The 17,932-nt window shown below is 46.8% G+C and overlaps 13 non-coding genes across 13 annotated transcripts; all 13 read left to right on the top strand.

Annotated features, from left to right (window-relative positions):
• The first annotated feature begins 499 nt into the window (after positions 1–499).
• Positions 500–581, top strand: Trnas-gcu (transfer RNA serine (anticodon GCU)). Its single transcript has one exon. It is a non-coding gene; the product is annotated as a tRNA-Ser (tRNA).
• Positions 582–1,422: 841 nt separating this feature from the next.
• On the top strand, positions 1,423–1,504 carry Trnas-gcu (transfer RNA serine (anticodon GCU)). The gene has a single exon. It is a non-coding gene; the product is annotated as a tRNA-Ser (tRNA).
• An 841-nt stretch (positions 1,505–2,345) lies between these two features.
• On the top strand, positions 2,346–2,427 carry Trnas-gcu (transfer RNA serine (anticodon GCU)). The gene has a single exon. It is a non-coding gene; the product is annotated as a tRNA-Ser (tRNA).
• An 841-nt stretch (positions 2,428–3,268) lies between these two features.
• Trnas-gcu (transfer RNA serine (anticodon GCU)) lies at positions 3,269–3,350 on the top strand. Its single transcript has one exon. It is a non-coding gene; the product is annotated as a tRNA-Ser (tRNA).
• An 841-nt stretch (positions 3,351–4,191) lies between these two features.
• Positions 4,192–4,273, top strand: Trnas-gcu (transfer RNA serine (anticodon GCU)). Its single transcript has one exon. It is a non-coding gene; the product is annotated as a tRNA-Ser (tRNA).
• An 841-nt stretch (positions 4,274–5,114) lies between these two features.
• On the top strand, positions 5,115–5,196 carry Trnas-gcu (transfer RNA serine (anticodon GCU)). Its single transcript has one exon. It is a non-coding gene; the product is annotated as a tRNA-Ser (tRNA).
• An 841-nt stretch (positions 5,197–6,037) lies between these two features.
• On the top strand, positions 6,038–6,119 carry Trnas-gcu (transfer RNA serine (anticodon GCU)). Its single transcript has one exon. It is a non-coding gene; the product is annotated as a tRNA-Ser (tRNA).
• An 841-nt stretch (positions 6,120–6,960) lies between these two features.
• On the top strand, positions 6,961–7,042 carry Trnas-gcu (transfer RNA serine (anticodon GCU)). The gene has a single exon. It is a non-coding gene; the product is annotated as a tRNA-Ser (tRNA).
• Positions 7,043–7,882: 840 nt separating this feature from the next.
• Positions 7,883–7,964, top strand: Trnas-gcu (transfer RNA serine (anticodon GCU)). The gene has a single exon. It is a non-coding gene; the product is annotated as a tRNA-Ser (tRNA).
• An 841-nt stretch (positions 7,965–8,805) lies between these two features.
• On the top strand, positions 8,806–8,887 carry Trnas-gcu (transfer RNA serine (anticodon GCU)). The gene has a single exon. It is a non-coding gene; the product is annotated as a tRNA-Ser (tRNA).
• Positions 8,888–9,696: 809 nt separating this feature from the next.
• On the top strand, positions 9,697–9,778 carry Trnas-gcu (transfer RNA serine (anticodon GCU)). The gene has a single exon. It is a non-coding gene; the product is annotated as a tRNA-Ser (tRNA).
• A 6,480-nt stretch (positions 9,779–16,258) lies between these two features.
• On the top strand, positions 16,259–16,340 carry Trnas-gcu (transfer RNA serine (anticodon GCU)). The gene has a single exon. It is a non-coding gene; the product is annotated as a tRNA-Ser (tRNA).
• Positions 16,341–17,181: 841 nt separating this feature from the next.
• Positions 17,182–17,263, top strand: Trnas-gcu (transfer RNA serine (anticodon GCU)). Its single transcript has one exon. It is a non-coding gene; the product is annotated as a tRNA-Ser (tRNA).
• Positions 17,264–17,932: the final 669 nt, after the last annotated feature.

Below are 17,932 nucleotides of genomic sequence, written 5' to 3'. Positions count from 1 at the left end.
TTTGTTCTTTAAAGTCAGGCCGCCATCTACAGAAACCATTTGGCAGGGCCTACTGGAGAGACTTGAGTTTGCAGACATCCGTCGCTAGTGGCCGCCCAAACACCAAGCTCCATCGCAAACAGCAGGACAATCTTGGGCTAGGGGGGACGTCAAAACCTTGCAAGCAATATCAGTGTAGCGTATCGAGCTGTACGTTTCGTTGCAGTAAGTCGTGCAAAAGAATGCACAGCACCTTTCTCATTTGCATTAGACGACACTGCATGTCGATACAATGCTTATTCCTGCAGTAGATAATTGGGCCAATGATTTTACCCGATCGCATATCCATATGGACGGATGCTGTCATTAAACGATTCGCCAGTGGGAGCTTGGTCGGCCGCACTGCAGCTTGGCATTAGACGTTAACACCGGCCCAGTACCATGTTTTGAATGTGTTTTCGAATCGACAAATGTCTTCTTTCCGCAAGCACTCGCCAAAGACACAACTGTAGTTCCAGCAGACGAGGTGGCCGAGTGGTTAAGGCGTTGGACTGCTAATCCAATGTGCTCTGCACGCGTGGGTTCGAATCCCATCATCGTCGAAGAAATTTACGTAAAGCACGCTTTTGCGGTCACTCCTTCTCCGTGCGAAACGCCACTCAGTAGTAACATCGACGCGTGTACGTGGCAGATAGCGTGTGTATGAAATAAGTGACTAAACTGCCTACCAGATGAAAGCGCACAACATTCCATAGCGTATGCCCTTCGAATTAAACATCAATTAGAGATCTATAAACCAATCAAATTTCGGCTCCAGCAAAGAGTATGTTGGTATTTGCCAACGACGAGTTCTTATTTATATTTAAGTGCATATCTGTCGCAGTCATTTTAACGTATCGTGCCTTTAATAATCCATCTGTAGCACAACTGTCGCCTTCCGACAGTTTGTTCTTTAAAGTCAGGCCGCCATCTACAGAAGCCATTTGGCAGGGCCTACTGGAGAGACTTGAGTTTGCAGACATCCGTCGCTAGTGGCCGCCCAAACACCAAGCTCCATCGCAAACAGCAGGACAATCTTGGGCTAGGGGGGACGTCAAAACCTTGCAAGCAATATCAGTGTAGCGTATCGAGCTGTACGTTTCGTTGCAGTAAGTCGTGCAAAAGAATGCACAGCACCTTTCTCATTTGCATTAGACGACACTGCATGTCGATACAATGCTTATTCCTGCAGTAGATAATTGGGCCAATGATTTTACCCGATCGCATATCCATATGGACGGATGCTGTCATTAAACGATTCGCCAGTGGGAGCTTGGTCGGCCGCACTGCAGCTTGGCATTAGACGTTAACACCGGCCCAGTACCATGTTTTGAATGTGTTTTCGAATCGACAAATGTCTTCTTTCCGCAAGCACTCGCCAAAGACACAACTGTAGTTCCAGCAGACGAGGTGGCCGAGTGGTTAAGGCGTTGGACTGCTAATGCAATGTGCTCTGCACGCGTGGGTTCGAATCCCATCCTCGTCGAAGAAATTTACGTAAAGCACGCTTTTGCGGTCACTCCTTCTCCGTGCGAAACGCCACTCAGTAGTAACATCGACGCGTGTACGTGGCAGATAGCGTGTGTATGAAATAAGTGACTAAACTGCCTACCAGATGAAAGCGCACAACATTCCATAGCGTATGCCCTTCGAATTAAACATCAATTCGAGATCTATAAACCAATCAAATTTCGGCTCCAGCAAAGAGTATGTTGGTATTTGCGAACGACGAGTTCTTATTTATATTTAAGTGCATATCTGTCGCAGTCATTTTAACGTATCGTGCCTTTAATAATCCATCTGTAGCACAACTGTCGCCTTCCGACAGTTTGTTCTTTAAAGTCAGGCCGCCATCTACAGAAACCATTTGGCAGGGCCTACTGGAGAGACTTGAGTTTGCAGACATCCGTCGCTAGTGGCCGCCCAAACACCAAGCTCCATCGCAAACAGCAGGACAATCTTGGGCTAGGGGGGACGTCAAAACCTTGCAAGCAATATCAGTGTAGCGTATCGAGCTGTACGTTTCGTTGCAGTAAGTCGTGCAAAAGAATGCACAGCACCTTTCTCATTTGCATTAGACGACACTGCATGTCGATACAATGCTTATTCCTGCAGTAGATAATTGGGCCAATGATTTTACCCGATCGCATATCCATATGGACGGATGCTGTCATTAAACGATTCGCCAGTGGGAGCTTGGTCGGCCGCACTGCAGCTTGGCATTAGACGTTAACACCGGCCCAGTACCATGTTTTGAATGTGTTTTCGAATCGACAAATGTCTTCTTTCCGCAAGCACTCGCCAAAGACACAACTGTAGTTCCAGCAGACGAGGTGGCCGAGTGGTTAAGGCGTTGGACTGCTAATCCAATGTGCTCTGCACGCGTGGGTTCGAATCCCATCATCGTCGAAGAAATTTACGTAAAGCACGCTTTTGCGGTCACTCCTTCTCCGTGCGAAACGCCACTCAGTAGTAACATCGACGCGTGTACGTGGCAGATAGCGTGTGTATGAAATAAGTGACTAAACTGCCTACCAGATGAAAGCGCACAACATTCCATAGCGTATGCCCTTCGAATTAAACATCAATTAGAGATCTATAAACCAATCAAATTTCGGCTCCAGCAAAGAGTATGTTGGTATTTGCCAACGACGAGTTCTTATTTATATTTAAGTGCATATCTGTCGCAGTCATTTTAACGTATCGTGCCTTTAATAATCCATCTGTAGCACAACTGTCGCCTTCCGACAGTTTGTTCTTTAAAGTCAGGCCGCCATCTACAGAAGCCATTTGGCAGGGCCTACTGGAGAGACTTGAGTTTGCAGACATCCGTCGCTAGTGGCCGCCCAAACACCAAGCTCCATCGCAAACAGCAGGACAATCTTGGGCTAGGGGGGACGTCAAAACCTTGCAAGCAATATCAGTGTAGCGTATCGAGCTGTACGTTTCGTTGCAGTAAGTCGTGCAAAAGAATGCACAGCACCTTTCTCATTTGCATTAGACGACACTGCATGTCGATACAATGCTTATTCCTGCAGTAGATAATTGGGCCAATGATTTTACCCGATCGCATATCCATATGGACGGATGCTGTCATTAAACGATTCGCCAGTGGGAGCTTGGTCGGCCGCACTGCAGCTTGGCATTAGACGTTAACACCGGCCCAGTACCATGTTTTGAATGTGTTTTCGAATCGACAAATGTCTTCTTTCCGCAAGCACTCGCCAAAGACACAACTGTAGTTCCAGCAGACGAGGTGGCCGAGTGGTTAAAGCGTTGGACTGCTAATCCAATGTGCTCTGCACGCGTGGGTTCGAATCCCATCCTCGTCGAAGAAATTTACGTAAAGCACGCTTTTGCGGTCACTCCTTCTCCGTGCGAAACGCCACTCAGTAGTAACATCGACGCGTGTACGTGGCAGATAGCGTGTGTATGAAATAAGTGACTAAACTGCCTACCAGATGAAAGCGCACAACATTCCATAGCGTATGCCCTTCGAATTAAACATCAATTCGAGATCTATAAACCAATCAAATTTCGGCTCCAGCAAAGAGTATGTTGGTATTTGCGAACGGCGAGTTCTTATTTATATTTAAGTGCATATCTGTCGCAGTCATTTTAACGTATCGTGCCTTTAATAATCCATCTGTAGCACAACTGTCGCCTTCCGACAGTTTGTTCTTTAAAGTCAGGCCGCCATCTACAGAAGCCATTTGGCAGGGCCTACTGGAGAGACTTGAGTTTGCAGACATCCGTCGCTAGTGGCCGCCCAAACACCAAGCTCCATCGCAAACAGCAGGACAATCTTGGGCTAGGGGGGACGTCAAAACCTTGCAAGCAATATCAGTGTAGCGTATCGAGCTGTACGTTTCGTTGCAGTAAGTCGTGCAAAAGAATGCACAGCACCTTTCTCATTTGCATTAGATGACACTGCATGTCGATACAATGCTTATTCCTGCAGTAGATAATTGGGCCAATGATTTTACCCGATCGCATATCCATATGGACGGATGCTGTCATTAAACGATTCGCCAGTGGGAGCTTGGTCGGCCGCACTGCAGCTTGGCATTAGACGTTAACACCGGCCCAGTACCATGTTTTGAATGTGTTTTCGAATCGACAAATGTCTTCTTTCCGCAAGCACTCGCCAAAGACACAACTGTAGTTCCAGCAGACGAGGTGGCCGAGTGGTTAAGGCGTTGGACTGCTAATCCAATGTGCTCTGCACGCGTGGGTTCGAATCCCATCCTCGTCGAAGAAATTTACGTAAAGCACGCTTTTGCGGTCACTCCTTCTCCGTGCGAAACGCCACTCAGTAGTAACATCGAGGCGTGTACGTGGCAGATAGCGTGTGTATGAAATAAGTGACTAAACTGCCTACCAGATGAAAGCGCACAACATTCCATAGCGTATGCCCTTCGAATTAAACATCAATTCGAGATCTATAAACCAATCAAATTTCGGCTCCAGCAAAGAGTATGTTGGTATTTGCCAACGACGAGTTCTTATTTATATTTAAGTGCATATCTGTCGCAGTCATTTTAACGTATCGTGCCTTTAATAATCCATCTGTAGCACAACTGTCGCCTTCCGACAGTTTGTTCTTTAAAGTCAGGCCGCCATCTACAGAAACCATTTGGCAGGGCCTACTGGAGAGACTTGAGTTTGCAGACATCCGTCGCTAGTGGCCGCCCAAACACCAAGCTCCATCGCAAACAGCAGGACAATCTTGGGCTAGGGGGGACGTCAAAACCTTGCAAGCAATATCAGTGTAGCGTATCGAGCTGTACGTTTCGTTGCAGTAAGTCGTGCAAAAGAATGCACAGCACCTTTCTCATTTGCATTAGACGACACTGCATGTCGATACAATGCTTATTCCTGCAGTAGATAATTGGGCCAATGATTTTACCCGATCGCATATCCATATGGACGGATGCTGTCATTAAACGATTCGCCAGTGGGAGCTTGGTCGGCCGCACTGCAGCTTGGCATTAGACGTTAACACCGGCCCAGTACCATGTTTTGAATGTGTTTTCGAATCGACAAATGTCTTCTTTCCGCAAGCACTCGCCAAAGACACAACTGTAGTTCCAGCAGACGAGGTGGCCGAGTGGTTAAGGCGTTGGACTGCTAATCTAATGTGCTCTGCACGCGTGGGTTCGAATCCCATCCTCGTCGAAGAAATTTACGTAAAGCACGCTTTTGCGGTCACTCCTTCTCCGTGCGAAACGCCACTCAGTAGTAACATCGACGCGTGTACGTGGCAGATAGCGTGTGTATGAAATAAGTGACTAAACTGCCTACCAGATGAAAGCGCACAACATTCCATAGCGTATGCCCTTCGAATTAAACATCAATTCGAGATCTATAAACCAATCAAATTTCGGCTCCAGCAAAGAGTATGTTGGTATTTGCCAACGACGAGTTCTTATTTATATTTAAGTGCATATCTGTCGCAGTCATTTTAACGTATCGTGCCTTTAATAATCCATCTGTAGCACAACTGTCGCCTTCCGACAGTTTGTTCTTTAAAGTCAGGCCGCCATCTACAGAAGCCATTTGGCAGGGCCTACTGGAGAGACTTGAGTTTGCAGACATCCGTCGCTAGTGGCCGCCCAAACACCAAGCTCCATCGCAAACAGCAGGACAATCTTGGGCTAGGGGGGACGTCAAAACCTTGCAAGCAATATCAGTGTAGCGTATCGAGCTGTACGTTTCGTTGCAGTAAGTCGTGCAAAAGAATGCACAGCACCTTTCTCATTTGCATTAGACGACACTGCATGTCGATACAATGCTTATTCCTGCAGTAGATAATTGGGCCAATGATTTTACCCGATCGCATATCCATATGGACGGATGCTGTCATTAAACGATGCGCCAGTGGGAGCTTGGTCGGCCGCACTGCAGCTTGGCATTAGACGTTAACACCGGCCCAGTACCATGTTTTGAATGTGTTTTCGAATCGACAAATGTCTTCTTTCCGCAAGCACTCGCCAAAGACACAACTGTAGTTCCAGCAGACGAGGTGGCCGAGTGGTTAAGGCGTTGGACTGCTAATCCAATGTGCTCTGCACGCGTGGGTTCGAATCCCATCATCGTCGAAGAAATTTACGTAAAGCACGCTTTTGCGGTCACTCCTTCTCCGTGCGAAACGCCACTCAGTAGTAACATCGACGCGTGTACGTGGCAGATAGCGTGTGTATGAAATAAGTGACTAAACTGCCTACCAGATGAAAGCGCACAACATTCCATAGCGTATGCCCTTCGAATTAAACATCAATTCGAGATCTATAAACCAATCAAATTTCGGCTCCAGCAAAGAGTATGTTGGTATTTGCGAACGGCGAGTTCTTATTTATATTTAAGTGCATATCTGTCGCAGTCATTTTAACGTATCGTGCCTTTAATAATCCATCTGTAGCACAACTGTCGCCTTCCGACAGTTTGTTCTTTAAAGTCAGGCCGCCATCTACAGAAGCCATTTGGCAGGGCCTACTGGAGAGACTTGAGTTTGCAGACATCCGTCGCTAGTGGCCGCCCAAACACCAAGCTCCATCGCAAACAGCAGGACAATCTTGGGCTAGGGGGGACGTCAAAACCTTGCAAGCAATATCAGTGTAGCGTATCGAGCTGTACGTTTCGTTGCAGTAAGTCGTGCAAAAGAATGCACAGCACCTTTCTCATTAGCATTAGACGACACTGCATGTCGATACAATGCTTATTCCTGCAGTAGATAATTGGGCCAATGATTTTACCCGATCGCATATCCATATGGACGGATGCTGTCATTAAACGATTCGCCAGTGGGAGCTTGGTCGGCCGCACTGCAGCTTGGCATTAGACGTTAACACCGGCCCAGTACCATGTTTTGAATGTGTTTTCGAATCGACAAATGTCTTCTTTCCGCAAGCACTCGCCAAAGACACAACTGTAGTTCCAGCAGACGAGGTGGCCGAGTGGTTAAGGCGTTGGACTGCTAATCTAATGTGCTCTGCACGCGTGGGTTCGAATCCCATCCTCGTCGAGGAATTTACGTAAAGCACGCTTTTGCGGTCACTCCTTCTCCGTGCGAAACGCCACTCAGTAGTAACATCGACGCGTGTACGTGGCAGATAGCGTGTGTATGAAATAAGTGACTAAACTGCCTACCAGATGAAAGCGCACAACATTCCATAGCGTATGCCCTTCGAATTAAACATCAATTCGAGATCTATAAACCAATCAAATTTCGGCTCCAGCAAAGAGTATGTTGGTATTTGCCAACGACGAGTTCTTATTTATATTTAAGTGCATATCTGTCGCAGTCATTTTAACGTATCGTGCCTTTAATAATCCATCTGTAGCACAACTGTCGCCTTCCGACAGTTTGTTCTTTAAAGTCAGGCCGCCATCTACAGAAGCCATTTGGCAGGGCCTACTGGAGAGACTTGAGTTTGCAGACATCCGTCGCTAGTGGCCGCCCAAACACCAAGCTCCATCGCAAACAGCAGGACAATCTTGGGCTAGGGGGGACGTCAAAACCTTGCAAGCAATATCAGTGTAGCGTATCGAGCTGTACGTTTCGTTGCAGTAAGTCGTGCAAAAGAATGCACAGCACCTTTCTCATTTGCATTAGACGACACTGCATGTCGATACAATGCTTATTCCTGCAGTAGATAATTGGGCCAATGATTTTACCCGATCGCATATCCATATGGACGGATGCTGTCATTAAACGATGCGCCAGTGGGAGCTTGGTCGGCCGCACTGCAGCTTGGCATTAGACGTTAACACCGGCCCAGTACCATGTTTTGAATGTGTTTTCGAATCGACAAATGTCTTCTTTCCGCAAGCACTCGCCAAAGACACAACTGTAGTTCCAGCAGACGAGGTGGCCGAGTGGTTAAGGCGTTGGACTGCTAATCCAATGTGCTCTGCACGCGTGGGTTCGAATCCCATCATCGTCGAAGAAATTTACGTAAAGCACGCTTTTGCGGTCACTCCTTCTCCGTGCGAAACGCCACTCAGTAGTAACATCGACGCGTGTACGTGGCAGATAGCGTGTGTATGAAATAAGTGACTAAACTGCCTACCAGATGAAAGCGCACAACATTCCATAGCGTATGCCCTTCGAATTAAACATCAATTCGAGATCTATAAACCAATCAAATTTCGGCTCCAGCAAAGAGTATGTTGGTATTTGCGAACGGCGAGTTCTTATTTATATTTAAGTGCATATCTGTCGCAGTCATTTTAACGTATCGTGCCTTTAATAATCCATCTGTAGCACAACTGTCGCCTTCCGACAGTTTGTTCTTTAAAGTCAGGCCGCCATCTACAGAAGCCATTTGGCAGGGCCTACTGGAGAGACTTGAGTTTGCAGACATCCGTCGCTAGTGGCCGCCCAAACACCAAGCTCCATCGCAAACAGCAGGACAATCTTGGGCTAGGGGGGACGTCAAAACCTTGCAAGCAATATCAGTGTAGCGTATCGAGCTGTACGTTTCGTTGCAGTAAGTCGTGCAAAAGAATGCACAGCACCTTTCTCATTAGCATTAGACGACACTGCATGTCGATACAATGCTTATTCCTGCAGTAGATAATTGGGCCAATGATTTTACCCGATCGCATATCCATATGGACGGATGCTGTCATTAAACGATTCGCCAGTGGGAGCTTGGTCGGCCGCACTGCAGCTTGGCATTAGACGTTAACACCGGCCCAGTACCATGTTTTGAATGTGTTTTCGAATCGACAAATGTCTTCTTTCCGCAAGCACTCGCCAAAGACACAACTGTAGTTCCAGCAGACGAGGTGGCCGAGTGGTTAAGGCGTTGGACTGCTAATCCAATGTGCTCTGCACGCGTGGGTTCGAATCCCATCCTCGTCGAAGAAATTTACGTAAAGCACGCTTTTGCGGTCACTCCTTCTCCGTGCGAAATGCCACTCAGTAGTAACATCGACGCGTGTACGTGGCAGATAGCGTGTGTATGAAATAAGTGACTAAACTGCCTACCAGATGAAAGCGCACAACATTCCATAGCGTATGCCCTTCGAATTAAACATCAATTCGAGATCTATAAACCAATCAAATTTCGGCTCCAGCAAAGAGTAAGTTGGTATTTGCCAACGACGAGTTCTTATTTATATTTAAGTGCATATCTGTCGCAGTCATTTTAACGTATCGTGCCTTTAATAATCCATCTCTTTAAAGTCAGGCCGCCATCTACAGAAGCCATTTGGCAGGGCCTACTGGAGAGACTTGAGTTTGCAGACATCCGTCGCTAGTGGCCGCCCAAACACCAAGCTCCATCGCAAACAGCAGGACAATCTTGGGCTAGGGGGGACGTCAAAACCTTGCAAGCAATATCAGTGTAGCGTATCGAGCTGTACGTTTCGTTGCAGTAAGTCGTGCAAAAGAATGCACAGCACCTTTCTCATTTGCATTAGACGACACTGCATGTCGATACAATGCTTATTCCTGCAGTAGATAATTGGGCCAATGATTTTACCCGATCGCATATCCATATGGACGGATGCTGTCATTAAACGATTCGCCAGTGGGAGCTTGGTCGGCCGCACTGCAGCTTGGCATTAGACGTTAACACCGGCCCAGTACCATGTTTTGAATGTGTTTTCGAATCGACAAATGTCTTCTTTCCGCAAGCACTCGCCAAAGACACAACTGTAGTTCCAGCAGACGAGGTGGCCGAGTGGTTAAGGCGTTGGACTGCTAATCCAATGTGCTCTGCACGCGTGGGTTCGAATCCCATCATCGTCGAAGAAATTTACGTAAAGCACGCTTTTGCGGTCACTCCTTCTCCGTGCGAAACGCCACTCAGTAGTAACATCGACGCGTGTACGTGGCAGATAGCGTGTGTATGAAATAAGTGACTAAACTGCCTACCAGATGAAAGCGCACAACATTCCATAGCGTATGCCCTTCGAATTAAACATCAATTCGAGATCTATAAACCAATCAAATTTCGGCTCCAGCAAAGAGTATGTTGGTATTTGCCAACGACGAGTTCTTATTTATATTTAAGTGCATATCTGTCGCAGTCATTTTAACGTATCGTGCCTTTAATAATCCATCTGTAGCACAACTGTCGCCTTCCGACAGTTTGTTCTTTAAAGTCAGGCCGCCATCTACAGAAGCCATTTGGCAGGGCCTACTGGAGAGACTTGAGTTTGCAGACATCCGTCGCTAGTGGCCGCCCAAACACCAAGCTCCATCGCAAACAGCAGGACAATCTTGGGCTAGGGGGGACGTCAAAACCTTGCAAGCAATATCAGTGTAGCGTATCGAGCTGTACGTTTCGTTGCAGTAAGTCGTGCAAAAGAATGCACAGCACCTTTCTCATTTGCATTAGACGACACTGCATGTCGATACAATGCTTATTCCTGCAGTAGATAATTGGGCCAATGATTTTACCCGATCGCATATCCATATGGACGGATGCTGTCATTAAACGATTCGCCAGTGGGAGCTTGGTCGGCCGCACTGCAGCTTGGCATTAGACGTTAACACCGGCCCAGTACCATGTTTTGAATGTGTTTTCGAATCGACAAATGTCTTCTTTCCGCAAGCACTCGCCAAAGACACAACTGTAGTTCCAGCAGACGAGGTGGCGTTACCGCTTGAGACGCGGCAGCGTGCGGACGTTCGGAGCGCTCAGTGTCACTTGCTTTGTTTACGTTGCATTTGTGCTTTCTGTTTCACGTGATTGTGCGTTGTTGTGTATTAGTGTCATTGTTTTCAGTGTTTTGCTGTATGCAGTTAGCCCATTTGGGTTAATTTGCACGATGGTTCCCACGATTCCAAGGAAAAATACCCTGCAGTTCGAGTTTGACAAGGCTACGCGATCAGTTCAGCCAAGTTCGCTGGAAGTTCATGAATGGATCGTCGATACAATAGGCATAACCACTGATCAAGTTCACACTGCCTACTACGACCTGGATTTGTACTGCTTTTTCGTGAAGCTCCTGAATCCCCTCCTACTGGAACGACTTTTGCAGAAACATGGCGGCGGCGTCGAGTTCCGTCATCGCGATGGCACTGTGAGTACTGTCCAAGTTACTAACGCGGATGTCGAGATCTCTAACGTGCGAATTTACAACCTGCCCCCTGAAGTAGACAATTGTTTCTTAAAGGATGAGCTCACGAAATATGGCGAAGTGCGTAACATTAGACTTGAAAAGTGGTCCAGGCAACATAAGTTGCAATGTTTTTCTGGCATCAGATCGGTTGAGATGCAAGTTAAAGTCAACATCCCCTCCCATGTATTTGTTTGTGGGTATAAGGTGCAGGTTACATATTCTGGGCAAGGTTCTACGTGTTTTAACTGCAATGAAAGTGGTCATTTACGGCAAAATTGCCCTAAAAGAATGACCGTCTTAAAGCCTACTTTCCAACAACGTAAGAGGCTCACTTTAGCTGATTTAGTGACAGGCACCCAATTACCAAGTAATGAGCCGTCCCTTTCCACTGACACTGTGACTGTACATGAAAAACCTTTTGACGACGAGTTCCCTGCTATTCCTCTTGCGAAGGGCGGGGATCAGAACCCTCTCGCCCGTCCCGTCACTGCGGTAGCGTCCAAGAGACGTCGAACGTGCGACAGTAGTAGTTCGGATGATGGCGTCTCTGTACCGGTACCACCTGCCACACTTGATATCAAACAACCGGCAGGCGACATAGAGCTTTCGCAAGACGCTATACCAGAATCAAGTGTTGATGTTAATACTTCTTCGCCCGATGACGCTCGTGCTACGTCCCAGGTTGGTTCTTGCTTACCGTCCACGTCTGTCGAGTCGGTTCCCCAACAACCCGATAGTGAACCTCAGCACGTAGCCCACAGTGACGTCGACGGTGTGTGCGCAGGTCCCCAACTCGTATCACAGCCACGCGACACTGACAACGAACACGCTGACGAGTGTGTCAACACAGAGCGAGATCTCAGCCTTGCCTGTCAACAACCTGACCGGGAGAGTGTTTCCAAACAATCCCAACGTGTGGGTAAACAAGAACTTAGCGCGTCTCCGGAAGGACTATCCGGCGAGACGCACATGCAGGTTGCTGTAGCAGGGCAACCTTCCCAGGAGACCTGTGTCGATTCTCCGATGCCTCTTTCTGCGGAAAAAGTCGCAAGTGTCGGGAGGAACAAAAAGAAATTCCAACCGAACTTGAATGTACCACGCAGCAAACACAAACTGCAAGCCCTCTCGGATGCGAACGATAGTGATGGCCACTCTCCACCAGCTGGTTCACGAATGGATTGGTTTGCCGGTGACGATGATCACGTTAATTTAAAGTAGCTCCGTCAATTCCATGGCGCAAGCGTACAAGTTCCTGAGTGTTAATGTTAACAGGATCACGTCTGAATTGAAACTTGCAGTCTTTAGGCAGTTCGTTTATGAGTCTGCCGCTGATATACTTCTATTGCAGGAATTCCTTGTTCCCGATCTGGTCATTCCCGGTTTCCACTGTCTTACCAATGTTGCCTTCGAACTTAGCACTGGTACAGCCATTCTCGTGCGTGAAGGCATCCCCGTCTCAGACGTTGAAACACTGGAGTCGGGGCGTGGCATATGCTGCAAAATATTCGGCGTCACACTCGTGAACCTGTACGCGCCCTCCGGGAGTGGACACAGGTTCGCAAGGACCGAGTTCTTTAAAGACGAACTAATTTACCTGCTTCGTAAAAATCCGACTGCCTTAATTTTAGGAGGAGATTTTAACTGTGTTGTACATCAAAAAGATCAGCGGCCGCATTTTAACTATTGTAAGGAGCTTCATGATCTGGTTTTACGAATGAATCTAAAGGATACGTGGGAACTCCTTCACCCTACCCTTGTGAAATTTACATACTTCACTTCCACCTCGAGCAGCCGCCTCGACAGAATATATGTGTCTTCTCAGCTCGGAGAACATGTTGTTGACTCAGAGGTCATTCCCGTCCCATGTAGCGATCACTGCGCCTACGCCGCCGTTATACAATTGGACAGGCAACCCACCAAACATTTCAGAAGTCACTGGATGTTCAATATTTCCCACCTTCAGGACGCCGACCTCGAGGTACTTGTCACACGGACTTGGACTTTTTGTCTTCGCTCTGTCAATAGATACCGTACGAAAGTAGAGTGGTGGACGTCCTTTGCTAAACCAAAGTTGCGTCGGACTTTGATTTCGTACTGTAATACGCAATCAAGGGATGCAAAGAGGACCACCGAATTTTACTATTCGATTTTAAGGGAGCTCTACGACAAATCTAGCGTCAATAATAATTACACGGCTCAAATAAAGCAAATCAAGGCTAAGATGCTCAGTATCAAACGTAAACAACTAGAAGGATTAAAAATCAAGTCAAAAGTCAACTCTTTTGTTCAATCTGAGACAACTTCCATGTATCATCTTATTAAGCATCAGACGAACCGTAGACGCTTATTTATAGACGAACTGGTAACTGATCACGGGGAACTTCTCACTCGGCAACCTGACATAGTCACGGCAATCCAGAGCTATTATCACGGCCTGTACTCGGACTTCCCAACCAATGATGGCTTGACTGCTACTGTACTCCAGTTGATGGACACGTCTGTTACTGAGGATGATAATCGTGACTTTCTGGCTGCGTTTAGTGTCGAGGAGTCTTTAGAACTTATTGTTAAGTCGCCAGCTAACAAAGCCCCAGGACTGGACGGCCTTCCCAAGGAGTTTTATCTTCGTTATTGGGATGTAATTGGTGTTACTTTTACAGAAATTTTAAATGAAATCATTGCTGGGGCGCCTGTTCCTGATGCGATGAAGGAGGGTAAAATTGTCCTTGTTCCCAAACGCAAAGGGTGTAAGCGATTTGATAATCTGCGTCCGCTCACCCTGCTTAATTTTGACTACAAAACTATAGCCAGAGCTGTTAACACCCGAATGTCTCCGCTCATTCACAAAGTTGTCCGGCGGCACCAGGCCTGCGTGCCTGGACGGAATGCCATGTCTGCGATGTCTGAAATTCGGGACCTCATCTCCATTGCTTCAGTCACCAACCTGAATTGTGCGCTGCTTTTTCTAGACTTTCATAAAGCCTTTGATCATGTGAACCACCGATACCTTTTTCACATAATGGACAAAATAGGACTCGAGGCACGGGTGATAACAGTCCTTCGCAATTTGATATCTGGTATATCAGCGAGGATACAAGTCAATGGACAGCTGACGCAACCGATATCCATTCAGCGGGGTGTCCCCCAGGGCAGTCCACTCTCTATGTCACTTTTTGTGCTGTCACTGGAACCCTTCCTTCGGTCTCTTTATCACCAGTTGTCAGGAGTGTCAATCTCCGGTCACACATTCATAGTCCGTGCGTACGCTGACGATGTTGCCGTACTGTTACGCAGTGACGACGAGGTGATCCGTATTAAACGGGCGATCGACCAATATAGTGAAGTTTCTGGAGCACAACTAAGTGACCGGAAATGTAAAGTGCTCGATATCAGGGGTTTCGAGAGCTTAACTATACCGTGGGCGCATGTTGTGGAATCTCACAAACTACTAGGAATCACCTTGAATAGGTGCCCTCTCAAAATGGCGGCCTCCAATTGGAAGTCAGTGACGCATCTGATACAAGGTACCATTGTCGAATGTCGCTGGCGTGCTGTGAACATTATCGAAAAAATCAGGATTCTCAATACCTACGTCTTCTCCAAGGCGTATTATGTTGCACAGTTCTTTCCCATTCCCAAGCTTCAGGCCAGAAAGATCATGCAGGTTGCCAATCAATTCATCTGGAAGGGAAACATATTTAAATTGTCCTCCGATACGCTGGCCAAGTCGAGAACTACTGGTGGGCTTGAGTTAATTAACATCGCCGGGAAGGCAATGGCCTTGTACATCAAGCGGACCACGACTTTAATCCATGACAGCCACTGCACTGTTACTCAAAACTTGTTCCTCACAGTGCGTCCAGCGAGTGTGCGACCACCGATTGACGTCGGAAAAATCCATTACAAATTGAAACACATCAGAGAATTTTTCCTTCATGTTAGTTATGCAGATGTGGATGTTCTACGGCGACGACCACTGTCAACTCGGGACTTGCAACGTGAGTGGGAAAAGTCGGCGGCCCCAAATACAATCGAACAGAAGTATCCGACTACCGACTGGACAACGGTGTGGGCCAACGTCAGCTTGAAAGTACACTCTTCGGATGTTGCTTCAACCTGGTACAGGGTGGTAAATAACACGATTGTCACCAATGAAAAGCTACATGCAATTGGGTTAAGTGACACAAATCTCTGTCTCTGTTGTGGGCTCATCGATTCTCTGATCCATCGGTTTACCTGCGGTGGCCATGCACTGAATTGGCGATGGGTCACGCAGAGGATCGCCGTACTCTCAAGGAGCGCGGAAGACAATCTGAAGCTGGATATCCTAATGCGTCCCGACAAAAAGTTTTACCCTGCCACAAAAAACAATACGGTAATGTGGATCCTGGGGCACTATGTTAACTATATCATTAATGTTCGTGGAGAGGACGATTTTATTAGTTTTCTAACCTACATGGAGCTGGCCTACTGGAAAATTCAATGTGTCACTGACAGTAAAAAATTATTCGGCAACATGATGGACATCACTTTTGAGAAACATGGCATAGGATGACCACATTGGCCGATGGAAGCCAGTCAAGAAGAAATGTATTCTGTTTTATTTCTATATTTCTTTTTTCTTAAGTTATACTTTCTGTTATACCTGGTCAATGTATTTCTTTTCAATAGTCTCCCTTTCCTTGTTGCTTATTCATGACAATTTCACACCTCTAATGGAAGAGGAATGTCTTTGGATATGGACCAAAACACACAAACGACACACGACAAAGAAGAAATGTTTATTTACAAATGTGTCAGCATTATATACCTCGGAGCAGAGGGTTAACAACTCTAACCGACAAAATAATTATATAACAGCAAAGATAAGAACCACAGGTTTATAACAAGTGTCTGCTCGAAGGAGTGCGTCAGGGATGGGTGGGGGGAGCCATCGCGGGCAGGCCTCGGGTTTCGACCCCTACCCGCCTTGTCTCCACCTGCAAGGACCTGACCACTCTCCGTTTGCTTCACACAAGAGTCAGGCACAAAAAAAAAAAAAAAAAAAAAAAAAAAAAAAAAAAAATGGTGTAATGGTTAGCACTCTGGACTTTGAATCCAACGATCCGAGTTCGAGTCTAAGAAAATAAAAAAAAAATAAAAAAAAAAAAAAAAAAAAAAAAAAAAGGTGGCCGAGTGGTTAAGGCGTTGGACTGCTAATCCAATGTGCTCTGCACGCGTGGGTTCGAATCCCATCCTCGTCGAAGAAATTTACGTAAAGCACGCTTTTGCGGTCACTCCTTCTCCGTGCGAAACGCCACTCAGTAGTAACATCGACGCGTGTACGTGGCAGATAGCGTGTGTATGAAATAAGTGACTAAACTGCCTACCAGATGAAAGCGCACAACATTCCATAGCGTATGCCCTTCGAATTAAACATCAATTCGAGATCTATAAACCAATCAAATTTCGGCTCCAGCAAAGAGTATGTTGGTATTTGCGAACGACGAGTTCTTATTTATATTTAAGTGCATATCTGTCGCAGTCATTTTAACGTATCGTGCCTTTAATAATCCATCTGTAGCACAACTGTCGCCTTCCGACAGTTTGTTCTTTAAAGTCAGGCCGCCATCTACAGAAACCATTTGGCAGGGCCTACTGGAGAGACTTGAGTTTGCAGACATCCGTCGCTAGTGGCCGCCCAAACACCAAGCTCCATCGCAAACAGCAGGACAATCTTGGGCTAGGGGGGACGTCAAAACCTTGCAAGCAATATCAGTGTAGCGTATCGAGCTGTACGTTTCGTTGCAGTAAGTCGTGCAAAAGAATGCACAGCACCTTTCTCATTTGCATTAGACGACACTGCATGTCGATACAATGCTTATTCCTGCAGTAGATAATTGGGCCAATGATTTTACCCGATCGCATATCCATATGGACGGATGCTGTCATTAAACGATTCGCCAGTGGGAGCTTGGTCGGCCGCACTGCAGCTTGGCATTAGACGTTAACACCGGCCCAGTACCATGTTTTGAATGTGTTTTCGAATCGACAAATGTCTTCTTTCCGCAAGCACTCGCCAAAGACACAACTGTAGTTCCAGCAGACGAGGTGGCCGAGTGGTTAAGGCGTTGGACTGCTAATCCAATGTGCTCTGCACGCGTGGGTTCGAATCCCATCCTCGTCGAAGAAATTTACGTAAAGCACGCTTTTGCGGTCACTCCTTCTCCGTGCGAAACGCCACTCAGTAGTAACATCGACGCGTGTACGTGGCAGATAGCGTGTGTATGAAATAAGTGACTAAACTGCCTACCAGATGAAAGCGCACAACATTCCATAGCGTATGCCCTTCGAATTAAACATCAATTCGAGATCTATAAACCAATCAAATTTCGGCTCCAGCAAAGAGTATGTTGGTATTTGCCAACGACGAGTTCTTATTTATATTTAAGTGCATATCTGTCGCAGTCATTTTAACGTATCGTGCCTTTAATAATCCATCTGTAGCACAACTGTCGCCTTCCGACAGTTTGTTCTTTAAAGTCAGGCCGCCATCTACAGAAGCCATTTGGCAGGGCCTACTGGAGAGACTTGAGTTTGCAGACATCCGTCGCTAGTGGCCGCCCAAACACCAAGCTCCATCGCAAACAGCAGGACAATCTTGGGCTAGGGGGGACGTCAAAACCTTGCAAGCAATATCAGTGTAGCGTATCGAGCTGTACGTTTCGTTGCAGTAAGTCGTGCAAAAGAATGCACAGCACCTTTCTCATTTGCATTAGACGACACTGCATGTCGATACAATGCTTATTCCTGCAGTAGATAATTGGGCCAATGATTTTACCCGATCGCATATCCA

The sequence above is a fragment of the Schistocerca serialis genome, chromosome 2, assembly GCF_023864345.2.
Source record: "Schistocerca serialis cubense isolate TAMUIC-IGC-003099 chromosome 2, iqSchSeri2.2, whole genome shotgun sequence".
Classification (NCBI taxonomy): domain Eukaryota; kingdom Metazoa; phylum Arthropoda; class Insecta; order Orthoptera; family Acrididae; genus Schistocerca; species Schistocerca serialis.
The sequence above is the reverse complement of the archived record's forward strand: the minus strand, read 5'-3'. Positions and strand labels throughout refer to the sequence as shown.